At 37.9% G+C, this 17,512-nt stretch overlaps 1 protein-coding gene and 1 pseudogene across 2 annotated transcripts in view; both read left to right on the plus strand.

Annotated features, from left to right (window-relative positions):
• The window catches only part of ESRRG (estrogen related receptor gamma), a gene marked incomplete at both ends in the record, with an annotated part of 481,788 nt that overhangs the window by 30,046 nt on the left and 434,230 nt on the right, over positions 1-17,512 (plus strand). The window lies entirely within an intron of this gene.
• LOC308265663 (ribosomal biogenesis factor-like) lies at positions 17,203-17,495 on the plus strand (annotated as a pseudogene). The gene has a single exon. The product of its transcript is annotated as a ribosomal biogenesis factor-like (transcript).

Raw genomic sequence — 17,512 nt, forward strand, 5'->3', positions numbered from 1 at the left:
TGTTGAAAAGCAAGACAGTATTTCAAGTCTTTAAATTTCACCAAATACACTCTTTTTTTCAAGGCTATAAACAGTGAACAAACTCTTTCTTAAATGTTACTTCAAGATATGAGACAAAACTGGCACCTAGGTCATGAATGTGTTGTTTATCTAGATATTCTTGACTTTATAGTATAAAGACTAGTGGCATATAGTAAATTAAGTTTTGAGATTATTAGACTTAAAAGGCAGTAGTCATACCTACTATTTCATAGCTTCATTGCTTTGGTATACTTTTATGGAATACCAGCCAGGTGCCAGAAGCAGTGCTGATCTATAGGGAATCATAGCTAACCTCTTGGTGAATATGGAAGTTTGGTTCTAGGACCAATCCCCACAAATACATGAATGTCCAAATTCTTTATATAAAACTGTCTGGATTTTTAGGTAATCTACATCCTTCTGTAGACTTTAAGTCATCTAGATTATATACAATACCCGATCAATGTAAATAGCATGCAAATAGTTGTTAAACTGTATAGAGAAAATGACAAAAAATCTGTACAAATGAGATTTTTCCCCCAAATATTTTTAATTTGCTGGTGGTTGCCTCTTTAGCCTCAAACACCTTTATTTTCAGAATTAATTGTATAGTGTCAAGAAAGAGGCCAATGTAGGTAACACAAAAGAATAAACAACTTATTTATGACCGAAGATATAAATTCAGTCTGGTAAATGAAGGTAGCAGGTTTTGACTGACTTTGGTTCAACTGAAGGATGGAAGTATCACAGAGGAGTGTGATCTAGCAGAGGGGTAATTTTTTCATCAAGATAATGAGAAAAAACATGCTACTTATATAAGTTTGTGCCTTGATGAAGCCTTTCATTCTCCTGTAAGAAAACTTTGCTATTTTTTCCTGCAACATTTGAACATTTGCAGGTAGTAGCTGTTCCATTACTGTATAGGAAACAAAGAATGGCACCAAGACAGTTTTCTTTCTTTTCCTTTATCTATATCTAGAAGGAAGGTCTGGAGGTGGATGTGGCTGGTCAAAACAGTTCACTCCAAGAAACCAGTAACCACAGGAAACACAACAAGTTCTAGAACTTGAGGATGGGCATATGTTTGGAAGGTAGGGTGGTCTGTGCTTTTCTGTGGTTTATTGACAACATCCAAAACAGTGGTAAGCCATGGTGAATGTCTCCTGTCCCCTAAGTATGTTGACACCCTGTACAGAACTCAGAGCACTTTGAGCCAGTGTCACTTGTCTTGAACATCCATAGAGGAGTCACAAGGAAGTGGCAGAGTGAGGGTAAGAAACCCAGGGACCTGTGAAATTAAGTGTTTTTTAATTTTATTCTTTATTGCATCTTTTCTAAGTTGAAATCTTCAGCTTTGGCCTAAAAAGAAGCTAAAAACCTTATGCAGAAAGCTTGTAAACAAACACCCACTTGAACCATCTGGTTTTGTAACACATACAAGTGATTAAGCTTCAGAGCTATCATTGTTAAATTTTTCAAAACATAACAATCCCAAACACCCTTAAATAGGCTCTTTATGCAAGTTTAGGTGGGGGAGGCATATAATGCTTTATATACTATATAATCTAGAAAGGTGAAATAATTTTTATTATTATTTCTTTCCTTTTCTTCCGAGTGTGATGGAAAAACACAACAAATGGCCTAAATTTTTTTCATAGTTTCACTATACTGATTCTATATCGCTTACTGCTTAGAATGGTTCCTTATTTTACCTTCATCATTATTTTTGCCCTTGATAGAGAAACCTATATGCTTGAATGTGTGCATGTGTATATACACATGAGAGGGTATCTTAATTCTAGAATATATTAACAATATGGGCTATTTTTAAATAATGAATTCCTATTTTTTGGCCATAATGACTGAGGAAAGTCAGATCAGGGGGAAATTAAGTATGTTAAAGCCCTCAATTTAATTGCATAATATCAATACGATCTCTATAGTTAATTTCCTCAACAAGTTCTAGGGCATACGGATTGGATTCTTCATATATTTCTAATGTGGAAATGATTCTGCATTTAAACATTTAGTTGAGGTGACATCACTAAAGAGACAAGGAATCAGCTGCCACTGCTCTGCAAGTTTAGGAAAGCAGCACGACTCTGTAGCTGCTGGCTGCTGGAATGAGTCTTAGCACACAAAGCAAAAGACTCTCCAGTGAAATGTAGGTGAGAAAGCAGTGTCACATCAGATCCCATATTTCCATCTTCCAGGTCTTGGCCAATACTTATCCCTCAATGTATCATATGCACTGATAGGAAGAAAGAAAATAGTTGAAAGAAGAGGAGAAAGAGTGCTGAGTTACAGTAATAGTGACCCGGGTATCAAACAAACCCCCCAACACTTAATGGTTCAAACATAATAAAAGTTATTTTTTCCTTCACATGAAGTCTATAATGAATGCTTTAGATTAGGATGAGTCTGTTACAAGTGGTGATTTGAAGACTGGCCTCCTACTATCTTGTGGCTCTGTGATTTCTGTGCATGATGACCAAAGTCACAGAAAGGACCGCCATGGTGACCATATGGCGTGGGGAAGGATTTTACGTACTAGCTGTAGACAGACTCCTGTTGTGTCTCTCTTTAAATGAAGGAAACTCAGTCCCATGACAGCATGAATACAGTGACCTCTGAGGAAGCAGCTCTAGCTGTGTTCAAGGTCCAAGGTGTTTGGTGAACTGCTGGTTAGCCTCCATCATAAAGGAAAAACTGAAGAGAAAGAAGGTGTTCATGCAGGGAACTCTATAGTAATTTTTTATTTACTAAGAAGAAAACAATTAAATGAAAGTCTTTTTGAGTGGCATGCTAGTAAACTAGCTTTCTGCTGGGTGTATGGGGAGGATGGTGGTGGAGTGAGACATCCATATCTGATTTCTCTTGTTTACTGAGTTCTGTGGTATAAATACTCACACTGGCTCATTTCAAGCTACCAGCATGATTTCACTGAACCTGGAGTTGGAAGGAGATGCTGAAACCTAGCTCTTGTAAGCCAAAACAGGCCATTCTAGCCCTTGTCTGCTATGATGGATTCTGAGAAAACATGTGTGAGGCAACCATTTATGGGAAGAAAGTGAGTGTGTATTTCTCCCTTGGTATTTGACATAAGAAAAGATTCACTTTGGAATGGATCTCTTTATGGTCTAAAAACCCATCAATATGATGCATTCACGTCAACAACAGATGGAGTGAGATATACGTCTGCATCAGAAAGAAAGAGCTCTAAGGGCACTGTGTGTCAAGGCCACCATCTGTACTGCATCCTGGGTCACTCTCAAGCAGTCTTTAAAGTACCTAGAGCAGCCTTCCAAGGAGTTAACTGAGAAGTTAGATGCCAATTCTGTAATACACACATATAAATATATTAACAGTTTTTAATTCAGTGGGGTTGTTCCCATTATTTTTCCAAGAAGGGGGAAAGACTTAGAGATGGGACGGATAGGGTGACAAGAATGGAAAGAGCTGCCAAGGATGTGCCTTTGTTCTCCATATAATGGTTTGGATGGTGGTGTTGTTCCATATGAGAAGCAAATAAGGGATGTGAGCTGATCTGTGGGGTTTCTTTTGAGGTTCTAGAGATTGAACCCTGGGGCCCCGAACATGCCAAGTACATGCTCTACCACTGAACTGCATCTTCAGCCCCTTATCTGTGCTTTAAGACAAGATGCTCATATCCCAATAGGCAATTAGAATGATTATTTCTAGACTAATGGTTGTGCATATGTCTTTCTGAAATTTTCTACAGTTGTTCCTCTACTTCCTGACGAATCAGGTCTTGTGATGATCAATTTTATTTGCTCCTGGGTTCTGTTTGATCCATGCGGCAGTGAAGTGTTGCTTGTGAGTTACTGTGGTGGTCCAAATGGCAGGTCAAGACTTGTCACACTGTACCTCAGCACTTTGCTTTTGGTACATATGGCTTGTTTTCACAAGTGCCAAGCATTCCCTTGTACTAAGGCAGTATCTGGTCTTCACTGTAAAGACTCAGAGTTTCATATTAAGTGCTTATTGCTTTGTTTTAATTAGGAGGGTTGCATTGGTATCACTAAGATTCCTCTTGGTACTATGTCTTTGGAATAGAAGTTGAGGCAGATTAAAACCTAAAAGTGAACTGTATCTGTGATATACTGATTCTCTTCAGTCACTGGTTTCTGTGAGGCCACTGGCTATTTTTGGAAAGCATTAAAAGTGGTAATGACAGACTCAAGTACTGAGGTTTCCCCAAAAGTTAGCTCATTGACTTAGTAAATAGTAATGAGCCATCCTAGGGAGCAAGTCTCCTCCTTTTCTAGTTTCTAATGATGGTGAAAATTAAGCATCCCCAGAACTAACAGTCTGCATGCTAACCTACTCAGATTTTTCCTTAACTGTGAGCTGCCAAAATTCAGAACTAGGGCTTGGCACACCCGTGTTGATCAGACCAGCCATCGGAATCATAATGTCCTAAGTACAAAGCCTACTAATTGAATTCCATTCACTGGACTGAAATATAGCAGCCAAAGGCACAGAACACTGCTGGCTGTTTTTTATGAGGTCCGGAGTCTAAAGTCATTTTTGAAATGTGAGTGATGCAATTTCTTGTATCTTTCATTTAAAATACTACTTGGTAAACAGTGTTACAGATTACTGTATTTGTAATTTAAATGAAGACAATACATCATGCTGAATCCGAAAAGAAAGAAGAAGTTTAAGAAATGATTCATTCCTCCTCTTATGTGTGATCTACTGTAGAAAATGATAAATAAATAGGTGAGGAGAGGAGAATAGGTTTGTGGGTTTCAGGAGAGAAAATTGAACTATTTCTAAAACAGAGTCAATCCCAATAGCTAAATCTTTGTTTTCTTCAAGCACACTAATAAAATCTGCCTAATTCATTTTTTATTTTCTCTCGGGGTCTGCTTGCGGATTGGCCTCAACAAAGGAAGCATCATGTTACATCTTTTAAATAATTGATGGCTCTTGGTCCAAGCCAGCTTGAAGGAAATTCTGAAAATAGGTACTGATTGAGCAAAGCCTCCTTCCTCCCCGCATTCTCTCCTCAGCCCTCTCTGTGCTTATCTTTGTTTAATAAAGCCTTCTTCCCCTCCTTCTTTTGTGTCTTTGCTCCTTGAGGCAGCAAATGATGCTCTCATTTGGGTACTTGAGACCTCTTGTTTATTTCATATCACTCTTTGATCACAGATAGAGGGAGCTGTTTATTGTAAGTAGGCTGATGAGCTCTTAATTAATCAGTAGAAATGTTATAATCACTACCAGAGGTGGTTTGTTGGGACGATAAACAATGGGGCTTTAAACTTAACCCTATAAATTTGCAATGTGCTCACTCCCAGGGCCACATTACCCTGGAAGCTGGGTTAGCTACAGCCTGCCCAACTCTAGCTGCTCCTACAGGAACTAATAGTGTAAACAAACCCATGTTTTCCCTGCAGAGTGAAGAGCGTCTCCATCTACCACACCCTGGGTGTCATTTGCAGTTGTCTAAAACTTGGAAAAGCCATTAGTGCTCTCAGGCAGCTGAGGTTGGTAGAACATCAAACTGGTCCTTGGTGATTCTATCTTCCAGTCACTACTTCATAAATCATGTTGCCCTATAGGACCTCCTTTTCCTTGCTTGTTAAATGTGGGCTCTTGGGTGGATTGTCCCTAAGATCTCTATCAGCAATAGTTTTATTTTTTTTTCATCCTCCAGTAAAGGAGCTGATAATTAAAGGGAAAGTTGTGCTTTGCGTTAATCAACTTTTTATCACTGTGACCAAAATATCTGACAAGAACAACCTAGAGGAAGAAAGATTTATTTTGATGAGGCAGGACATCATGGAAGAAGAGGGTGGTAGAGGAGAACTACTGAGCTCATGGTAGCAGGGAAGGAGAAGAGAGAGGGAGAGGGGAGGAGTGGAATTAGGAAGAAGATAAACTCTTCCAAGAGCATGTCCCTGGTGACCTACTTTCTCCAACTAGGTCCCTCCTCCCAGTAGTCCATCAAGCTATCAATGGATTAACTCATCAAATGGTTTTCAGGGAACATTCTAGATCTAAAGCATAACATACTTTATTTGATTTGGGGTGCTTCAGTAGTGTTCTCAGTTTGAGTGAATGGAAGCTATATGTTTTTTCTGTTTTCTTCCATCATTCTACTTGGCCTTTTAGTCATTTCTTGTCCCCTGCTACTTAACCCCTTTCTGTTACTTTTCTTTCCTTCCTTTCTTTAGTTTTATGGTTAAAGTGGAAGGAGAAAGTGCTAGACTCAAGAATCTCAGCCAGGTGTGGGTGGGAGGAAGAATCTTCATCAACTTAATGAAGAAATCACTTATTTAAAAAAATATTCTCTCCTCTCAGAAAAGCTTTCTCCAATTATATCAGAAGCTAGGTAATGTTATCAAATTTGAAAGACTAACTATGGAATGACACATACTGGGAGAGCTAAGTCTGCGATTCTAAGTTTGAGCTCACGTTTCACTGAGGGAAAGCCTTACCTTGTATTCGTCATGGAAAAAGCTGTATGTGAATCCATGGGTTATTGTCTACTCTCAAAATGATCACTGTACCTGACTTACTGCCCCTTTCAAGGGACATCACATAGATTATACCACTCTGTTAGCTCCCTTGTTAGAGCTAGCTAGCTTCCGAGGGTGGCGGGGTTGGGCTGCGGAGGTGGTGGTGGCTGAGAGCATCTTTGCTTCACATCTCTCCACAACTAGTATCTCACTAATGTCCAATGCTTGCCCAGGATAAACTTTCCTAATTGTCTTTATTGAAATCCTGAAAAATAAATCTTCAAGTAATCAGACCTATTTAAACCCACAAGAACAACATGTGATAGGTAATGGGAAAGCTGAGAAATTTCTGCTTATGTTTTACTATCTGACTGTATACTAATGTTATATTCCAAAGGATCAGAGGAATTATTTGTGTTTCCCATTAAAAAATTTTTTCTGCAACCCATATCTTGTCTGCAACTATATATGCTCCTCAGGCTTTTGGACTTGTGTGTAAGGAGGGCAGGCAACTCCTGCCAGTAAGATGTACCCCTAGCTATTTAAAATTCAAAATATGCTTTTTTTACCAAGGACAGCTGTGTTGCTAGTGGTTGAGTTCCACTGTAACCCTACTATGTTTCAGAAATTTGATGTGCTTCTATTTGTATTGGAATGATCATTCTTGGCACAACCTTCGAGCCTGAAGGATAGATTGTATGCTCTCTGAAAGTAGAAAGTGAATTCTCTTTATAAGGAAATGGTTGAGAGAATGTAGAGGGTGATGGTGATAGAGAGTGGTAGGAAGGAATGGTATTAATTCTATTGCTTTCAGATTAGTGAAGAGACACTGGTAATTTGGTTATCTATTTATGTTGTAAAAACGGCGTCTGGGCGTAGGGAAGGGAATCCAGAAGCTTCCTCCCCTTACTATGTTTAATGCATAATGGCATCATCCACCTTGTTGGCTGTGTAAATGACACCCTCAAAGCTGTACCATGCAAAATCCAGGTGACTGCACCTGATATTTCTTATATCTGAAATTGATATCTTTGCCATCGATTTTTATATTCAACTTCAATAATAAATCGGGCATATGCAATTCCTAGTTTACAAAAGAGTCCACATTTTATACTTTTTTTTTGAATTCAGAGTATTTTCTTTCAGGGGGGACAGGTAAATTGCAGTAACTCTTCTAGGTTACCAACAAAAATCTTTCAATCCTGTTATAACTGAATTTCTTTTCTTTTCTTCTTTTTTTTTTTTTTTGGTGGTACTGGGTTTCCTGGAAGCCCTTCTACCTCCGGGCTACACTCCCAGGCCTATTTTATACTTTTTATTTAGAAACGGGGTCTCTTAAACCAGCGCGGCTGGCTTCGAACCTGCGCGATCCTCCTGTCTGCCTCCCAAGCGTGGGGATTACAAGCATGTACTACCACGCCCGGCTATAGCTGAATTTCTAAAGATGGTTTACAAAGGTATTTTTATTTCTAGTCTTCAGTAAATTATCCACAGTGTCAGATAAGAAATCCTCCACCTGGATTGATTGTCACTACTTAAAACAGAATTAACCTGGGAAAATGCATACTGCATTTTATATTAAGAAGCCCTCACAGAGGTAATAGGAACTAATTCCACATATCTTTCTGAAGCTCTATTGTCTTCCTTCTCTCACCTGCCAACTTTGAATCTCCTGAGCTGAATGCCTCTGCTCAGAGAGGTTGTATATAAGGAATCATAAGAACTGGTTTAAAAATCCATTTATTGCTAAACTAATGTTGCATTAAATCTTTATCAATTTCTGAGATGGAGTTTGACAAGTACTATATTTTAAATGTTATCTAGAAATCTACAGTCCCACTGATTATGACCATTGACAGTCTTAAATGGATAGCAACAGAGCTGTTGGAATCACAGTCTGCAGGGCTTTTGTTGACTCAGATCTTAATTTTATACTTCTCAAGTCCTAAGCTTTATTTATTTATTTATTTATTTATTTATTTATTTATTTTTGAGGGTCTGGGGATGGAACCCAGGGGCATTTAACCTTTGAGCTACAGCCCCTGCTCTATTTTTTATTCTTTATTTTGAAACCGGGTCTCACTGAGTTGCAGAGGGCCTCACTAAGTAGCTGAGGCTGTCCGCGAACCGCGATCCTCCAGGTCTCAGCCTCCCGAATGCTGGGATTACAAGCGTGCGCCACCATGCCCGGCTCTAAGCTTTATTAAAAATATTAATAACCAAAATTAGCTCTCATCAGGCTTTAACTCTATAATGCCAATTGGGTTGGTTCTCTTCTAATATGTATCTATCTATACATACATACATACATACATACATAAAGTGTTATGTTCATATGAAGTTGCCATTTTTGTAAGTCAAAATTGGTAGAATGTGGGCAATTCCATGAGGTTCAATCAAATGGCTTGCTTTGATAGATGTTCTTTCTAAAACAGCATTAGTGTATGTTTGGTTAACATTTATTTATTTATTTATTTATTTATTTATTTATTTATTTAGTGGTACTGGGGATGGAACCCAGGGGCATTGTACTTCTGAGCTATGCTCCAAGACCTATTTTATTCTTTATTTTGAAATAGGGTCTCACTATGTTGCAAAAGACCTCACTAAGTAGCTGAGGCTGTCTGAGGAACCATTATCTTCCTGTCTCAGCCTCCCAAATGCTGGGATTTCAAGCATTAGCCACCACACCTGGCTCTAGTGTTTCTTTATACTTAAAAATTACAGATTTTTATGTTAACAATCCTAGAAAATAAATAGGGTTGGATTCTCACGTAGGAGTCATCTTGCCTTTCATCTCATTCATGAGTACACTGGAAACATCCTTCTTTGATCTACAAAGTATTCTCCTTTCTTGATTCTAGACCCTGCAAAATTCCAATCTACATTAGCAACCTCATTGGACTCTAGCTTTAGGTGATATTCAACTCTTATTCTATGCAAGACTTTATTTCAGGCTAGATATGGGGGTATACATCTATAATTCTAGTATTGGGAGAGTGAGACAGAAGATCATAGGCTCAAGGCCAGCTTCAGCAAATTAGTGAGATCCTATTTCAAAATAAAAATAAATCAATAAATAAAAAGGGTGAGTAGTATAGCTCAGAAGTAGAATACCCTTGTGTTTTTTGAAAAAGAAGAATGTATTTTAAAATTATCCCTTTGTTTTCTAGTACTGAAATAGTTTTTCTTTGGTATTAAAACAAATTATCAAGTTATGATTCCAATTGTTTATTTTTAGCATTGGGGTGTTAAAAGAAAATTGGAACTGAAACACCAATATTGTTTGTTTTTAAAAAAACATCTTAACAAAGCACCTTAAACTTTGTTCTTAGAAGAAAATGGGAAAGCTGTGGGCTCAGGCGGTATCTTAGTGGACAGATTTGGAAAACCTGATGAGCGTCTGAGAGTTGTCTAATAGCAGCCCAGGCACCTATTTGAAATGTTCACTCTCTAGTATCTACAGTTACCATGTTTATGTCTCAAAGACTGTGATACTGTGATGGAAAATGGCCTGGTATCACCTGGCTAATTAATTTGCCCATGCCTTTTACGTAATTGCACCAGACCACATGCTAAACAAAATCTTAGAGGCATTCCTTTCATTCCTTTCACTTATTGGCTGTGCATTCTCCCTTCTTCTTGAGTTGCGAGTTCAATGCAAAATTTCTCTGGGTAGCTGCAGGATTATAGATCTGAATAGACCCAGAGGATCTGAATAGACCTCGTATAAGACTGAAAATATAGAAAGTGTTACATTCAATCATATGAACTTGCCATTTTTGTAAGTCAAAATTGGTGGAATATGGAAAATTTCATGAGATTCAATTCAATTGGCTTGCTTTGATAGATATTCTTTCTAAAACAGCATTAGTGCATGTTTGGTTAAAATCCACTGTGAGGTTATTTAAAACAAGATTCAAATTTGTATATTGTTTCCTTTGATCTTTTCTGATGATCAGGGAAATGGGAAACAGAGCTCTCATATTTGAAGAAATGCATGTATTTTGAGACTAATGTGAAATAAGTAGAAAGCCCATTGGTCTTGGAAGAATTTTTTTTTCTGAAAGTTATAAATGGGTGTTAAATGGAAAACGCTTTGAAACCCTAACCAGAGCTTTCGCTATAAATAAGAGAGGAACGGAAGGGAAGATTAATAAATCTGATAAAGCTGAGAAGGAAGAAAACTTAAAATAAAAACGAGGCTTGTTCCTTCATTTGAGTGTTAATACAGCCTTGAATGAATATATATATATATATATATGAAAATCAAAGACTTGCTAAAGGCAGTGCATACTAACTCATAGCTATTAATGTGTGCTTAACTCTATTGGCTGGGAGATTTTATTAAATGCAGTGGCCAAGAAAATTGACCTCACTTTTTTTTTCTCCTTTTTTGGGCTGGATCCTTGCTCACGTCATGCAAATGAATAGAACTGACAATTTACTGGCTCATCAATGAAACAATATTATATTATGAAGATGTAAGGAAAAAACTCAACGGTTACATCATTGCAGTTTGAAAGGTAAGCTGTTTCCTACAAGAAAAGAGATATTAATGTTTTGTCATACCTACAAAACATAATGCCATTGACATGCATTAGGGAGGTAAGTGGCCTCTTGACAACCTCTGTCTATCACTGTTGTGATGACAAGTATTTCATTAGCAACAACAATAACAACAACAAAAGAAGCTGTGATCTTTTCCTCCTATCTTTAAAATGAAAAAAAAATCATCATTTTGACACTGCACATGTTTTGTGTTTTGTGGGCTATTCTGACATGTTGGGCTTCAGTGAATGTACATCATGGTGATCTTGTGGTTCCTTTTAAAAAGTCTGTCTTTGTTTCTGTTCCTTCTCTGTATTGGCCAGTAAACAGTGATTGTCAGGGTTAGGTTGTTCCTTAACTCTAGTCTTTTGGTGATGCCCAAGGAGTAAAGTATTACTTTTCTTTATATCTTGTACTTTGCTTAAGATGTCTTTTTTTTTTTTAGTCTACTTTCTGCAAACTTACTCAAAATACTTGTACTATTCAGTAATTACCGGTTGAGTAACTAGTTTTTTTTTTCTAAGAATAACTAAAGATTGAGTCTACTTCACACCATTTTTGTAGGAAAATTATACGAATTCCAAGGTTTCTATCAACTACTCAACTGGTCTCTAGAATCAGCTTCTTCATTTGGATCCAGGAATCCTGTGCTAACAACCATCATAAGAGATGACAAATGGAGCTGAGTTTTTTTTTTATTGTTGTTATTATTTTGTTTGTTTGTTTGCTGAAGAGTTCTTCCATCAGATTCTCATGTGAGTGTATTACTCAGAAAGGGGGAAGAGAAGACCAGAACCTTAGTAGTCACCCTGAATAATGACTACAGTGTCTTGTAGAGCAGATGCACAGAGGTGAGTGTGCCTCACTGCCATGGATGCTCCTCAGTGATGCTCCTCAGTGGTGCTCGCTATGGAGCCCTCTGGAGCAGCATTCAGCAGAGCCCTGCTTCCATGTGATAAATGGCAATTTAGAAGTGAAATTACCTTTTTATGGCACCCATGTTGTTTTATTCACAAACTGAGGATAATTTAGGCAGTAGGAGAATGTGTTCTCATGTTTGAAATGGATTGAAATGAATGTGGGGTTTGTTCTGTTTCTCCAGCTCAAACTCCCAAAATGGAGTTCTGGCCCCATATCATTGAGTTACAGGATTCTGGGATATCATCTGTTGTTTTGTGTAGCATCCATTTGCCTTTAAATATTGGTGGTACTTAGAGAACTACTTATTAAAAACTACAGGTGTGCCCTGCTTTTTTTTTTAAAATATTGGATATGTTTCAAATTCATGCTCACCATGACATTGCATGTAGGGGCAGTTACTTGCACATTAAAAATAGCTCAGCTTTATAAAACAATTTATCACCAGGTTCTTTTAAATAACCAACTCTCTTAGAGCATTTAAAATATGATTTGACTTGAGAAATCAATGGCTACTCACTCAACTTTTCAAGAACACAACTGCTCTGTCATGTGAGGTAGCTGGGGGTTGGGGGAACAGGTAACAAGATATAAGGGTCTTAGGTGAGCTGAATAAAAATTTATTTTAATTTTGAAGATCATTTACTTTTCTAGAGTTTCCAAGGGAAATACCTTCACCTCTGTCACTGACAGAGTATATAAGAGGGGGAAGGGGCAGGCCAGTTTGAGCTTGGAAGAGATAAATCTATTTCTTTGGTGGGGTCACATTTTGCATTATGCATGTGCGTAAAAGTGAGGTTTGCTTTGATCCTGACTATTAAAAGTTTATTTTTAAACTCAGACTGGGCAGAAATCCAGCGATGCTCTTTCCCCTGCAACACATCCTGGGTTTCATTCCCCAGCCTGGCAAAACACAGCCGAGCAGCAGGAAGGAGCGGGGAAGTGGGGAGGCTTGCAGGGTGCTGAGGGTTTTCCCCTCCTTCCTCCCCTCCGTTTTTCAAAATTTAAATTGAATGCAATTTTCAGCTCATTTGAGCCAGAATATACTGTGGCTGAGCTTCAGTGGCTCTTAAATTCAAACTCACAGGAGAAAACAGATATCATCTGTCACAGAGGGTGGGAGAGAGAGGACTTCTGCATTTTATTCATGAGAGGCAGAGCTCCAGTAACTAATTCCAACCTTTCTGACTAATCAGTTAATCATTCGCCAGCAAAGTTATCAACTAATCAATGAAACCTTTAAGACACCTATCTTAGAAAGCCTTTGAGTAGTTACCTCGTTGCTTAAAAAAATGTTCAATCTATTTTTGTATTGTTGGTATCTTAATGCTTTTTTAGGCAAACAGACAATATTACAGTAGTCTTTATTTTTGCCCTTCTTGACTATTTTTACTGTTTGAATCTTTAATGTCTTTATTAATGCTGTTTATTTATGAATGAGAATTAACAGAAAGCTTAATGCTTTCTATGTGGGGTGAAATTTTGTGTGTGAGTGTATGTGTGTTTTAACTAGACTGCCTAAAAAATATGATTCTTTCTTGGTGCATATGTAAGTGTCAATTAAAGGGAAGACCCACTCAGATGGTTCTGGAATTTGCAAGGATGGCTAATCTATACAGTGGATAAAACATCCAGGAGGCTTCTCAATAAATTTCTGCCACTGGGTATGTGCCCGGAAAAATGCAAATAGATTTGAACAATAATAGCCTGAAATTCTTCCTCTGATTTCAGAAAGGATGTGATGTGGCAGTTTTAATCCTGAAATATAGGCTATATAGTTTAGTGCTGATGCTTTTTCATGGGTGTGTTAGTGTAAGCCAAAATTTCCATGAGAAAATGAAGGCTATTAGCTTTCTTTCCCTTGCTATTTTGCTCTCCCACTCTTTTTCTCGAGGTCTATGACAGACATTATTATATGATAATAATAGATACTATATGATATTATTTCAAAGTAAGTAGAAACACAACAACTTGATCCCTAAATACTATTGTTTCTAATGAGATATAAGAAATGATACCATTACAATGTTAACCTATTTCTCCCTGTAGTACTTCAGTATAGCTACTGACCTATACTACAAGAAACCACAAACTACTATGAAATTAATTGTGTTTTATAATAGTAAATGCATATTTGGTCTCCCTTAGAGCTTTATTTATAATAAGAAACATATATTTGGTCTCCCATAGAGCTCATAATCCCTTGGGATTTTCTGTGTGATATGAGTATCTTTTGTTCTAACCGCTCTTGTTGGCCTCCTGGGTGGAGTCCAAGCCATGATCAGAAACTCTGGACTTTCAGCCCCACATTCCCATCCTCCAGGAAGGGGACAGGGGCTGGAGATTTAGTTAATAGTCCATCATACCTACTTGATTAAGTGTCCATGAAAATTCCTCACACACAGGGTTGAGAGAGCTTCCATGTTGCTTAATACCGAGAGGTCCCAGTGGCCCACAGAGGGATGTCCCCACATACTTTTCCCCATGGACCTCCTCATCTGTCCATCTGCATCCTTTGTATTATGTTTCATTTATATAATGAACTGGTGAAAGTAAGTAATTTCCTGAGTTCTGTGAGCTGCTCTAACAAATTAACTGAATCAGAGAAGGGGGTCATGGAAACCTCCAATTTACAGCCAAACGAGACAGCAGTTGTGGGTAGCCAGTAATGTTTGATTGACGTGTAAAGTGAAGGGCAGTCTTGTGGGACTGAGCCCTCACTGTGTAGGATATGATGCTATCTGCAGGTAGACAGTGTCAGCATGGAGTTAAATTGTAGGATAGCCAGTTAGCTGTCACACAATTACTGATGTATGTCTGTGTTAGTACTCAAGACATCCAAATGCAGAAATGTTCTGTGTTGAGTAGAAGGGTTGGAAAAACAGTGAGATTTTTCCTGTTACTATACCTACATTGACAAGGAATCTACATTTTTAAGCTGATAATTGAGTTAGTAGAGTTTTCACTTCTATATTAAAATATTTTATCTCTACAGTTTACGAGTAGCTATTGATTGTGGCAGACATTCACTGTGCTAATCTTAATAATATGATAGTGGTTCTCAAACTTAAGTAACATAGAAATTGGAGGTGGAATATCAAATCTGCCTTGAATGTGCAGTCTGTCTCCAGCCCGTTTTCCTCAGTTTATAATCACTGGTATAAAACAAATATAATTTAATTTGGAGTGGGGAAAAGCAGGATAATACACAAAATAAATAGTGGCAAAGATAATATAATCTGCATGCCAAGGTGCTAAATGTATGGTGTTCTCTAAAAACGCTTCCAGAATTGGATAAGGAAAGGATCAATGAAGTGCCACCATGCTGTCGGAAAGGCACTGGGAAGTAGGGAGGTCAGGGGTCAGTGAAGGAAGGAGGAGGACCAGTGCAGGTGCAGGGGCAGCCGGAGCTCAAGGGAGAATTGCACTGAGGAGTAGGAATGAGGAAAGGCCGAAGGAGTGAGCTCACACTTGTACTAGGACATGCTCCTGCAAAGAAAGCTAATTGTTAAGTTTCTAGGAATTGGGCAAGGCATGGTGGTGCGCTCCTATAATCCCAGTACTTGGGAGGCTGAGACAGGAGGATTGCAGGTCTGAGGCCAGTCTCAACAACTTAATGAGGACCTGTTCCAAAATAAAAAAAAAAATGGGCTTGGGATATGGCTTTAAGGTAGAACCCCTGGATTCAATCCTGAATACCATACATATACACACAAAAATCTAGAATATGTAAGCCAGTGCTTATTTACTATTTATTATTAAAATTAAATGATATAAACTTATAATAAATAAATTATGTTAAAACTGAATGTTATAAAAACTCAAAATATCACTTTTTAATTATTAATATCTCTAAGCACATTCTGTTTACCTGTGCTTTTGAGGCCTGGTTCTTACATCTGGACGGTGGAAATAGCATCTCACAGCGCTGCCTTGCATCTCCTCACTGTCTCTGTGAACCATTCCAGCTGGGACCTGAAATTGACCATTATGGGAGTATTTAAACCATAGAAATTGACAAATGCTCTAAAGGGGGCTTTTTTCATTTGAGAGCCATTGTTTTTAGGATTTACCAGGTGAGCATGGAGATGGGAATGGAGGTAGAGTTAAGGAACTGGAAAGTATGAGTGAAAAAAAGTCAAAAGGTAGCTGTACTTTAGGAGAATGTTTGCATCTCAATGGAGACCAGGAACTAAGGAAATACAACATTGATTTAGAAATAATTTGGAGCTGTGGCTCTCTTTAAGTATTTTTTTTTTTTTTGTATCGGAGATTGAACCCAGGGACATTCTACCTCTGAGATACACCCTTAAACTATTCATTCATTCATTCATTCATTCATTCATTCATTCATTCATTTGTACTGGGGATTGAAACCAGAGGCATTCTACCTCTGAGCTATACCCCCTACTCTATTTTGAAACAAGGTCTTGCTAGGTCAATGAAAGTCTTACTACTTCCTGAGGCTGTCTTTGAACCTGTGATCTTCCTGTCTCAGCCTCTCAAGTACTGGGATTATAAGTGTGTACAACCATGAATAACTTTATTTTTTATTTTGAAATAGGGTCTCACTATTTTGCAGCTGCCTCACTAGTTTCTGAGGCTGGCTGCAAACCTGTGATCTTCCTTGTCTCAGCCTCCCAAGTGCTGATAGTACAGTAGTATACCACCACATCCAGTTCCTTTAAGAACCTCTTAATTACCATTTAGTATACCATCCTGTGTTTGATTACTGGCAGGGATAGACTCTGAAATAACAATAAAATATAATACAGAAAATACATAAGCCAGTAAAATAGTCCTTTATTATCACCAAGTGTTGTATACTGTGCATAATAAAAAAATGCTATACTTTTCTAAAACTGGCAGCACAGTAGGTATGTTTAAGAAGTACCACATAAGCACGTGAGGAATGCATTGTGCCCAGATTTTATGATGGCTCTATCACCAGGCAGTAGCAATTTTTTAGTACCATTATAACCTTCTAGAACCACTGCTGTGTATGCTGTGGTGGCCCCATGTTGTTGAGTATTGTTGAGTGAAACATCACTAAGCAGAACATCACTGAAATGTCCATTATGAAAAATTTAGAAAGTAGAATAATAGCTAACACTTCTGATGCTTTCTATGTACTCCATACTTTTAAATACTTTAAATGTAATAAGCAGGCAGATGGTGTCACCTGGAGCTTGAGCTCTTGCACACTCGAGTGTCGGAGACAATGGCCAATAATAAATTAAGGGGGCAGAAGTCTAGGAATGTATTTCATATAGCCAGCCCCCCAAAATTTTAAGGCTAAAAATGAAGCAAAACCTGTTACTATTAATGTTACTAAAAATTGTTAATGATGAGAAAGTTAACAGAGTGAATGTAGCTTTTGTCAACATACAGAAGGAACTTGCAAACTTCTCGAAAGGGCTTTCTCTGGAACCTCTTTAAAAAGAGCTGATTCCTCAGCAGCATCGTGAAAACGAACCAGTTAATGTTGACGAAGTTACAAGATTGATGGCTTAGTTGTAATGGTAATAATA

Source organism: Muscardinus avellanarius (assembly GCF_963383645.1).
Source record: "Muscardinus avellanarius genome assembly, chromosome: 7".
NCBI classification, from domain to species: Eukaryota; Metazoa; Chordata; class Mammalia; order Rodentia; family Gliridae; genus Muscardinus; species Muscardinus avellanarius.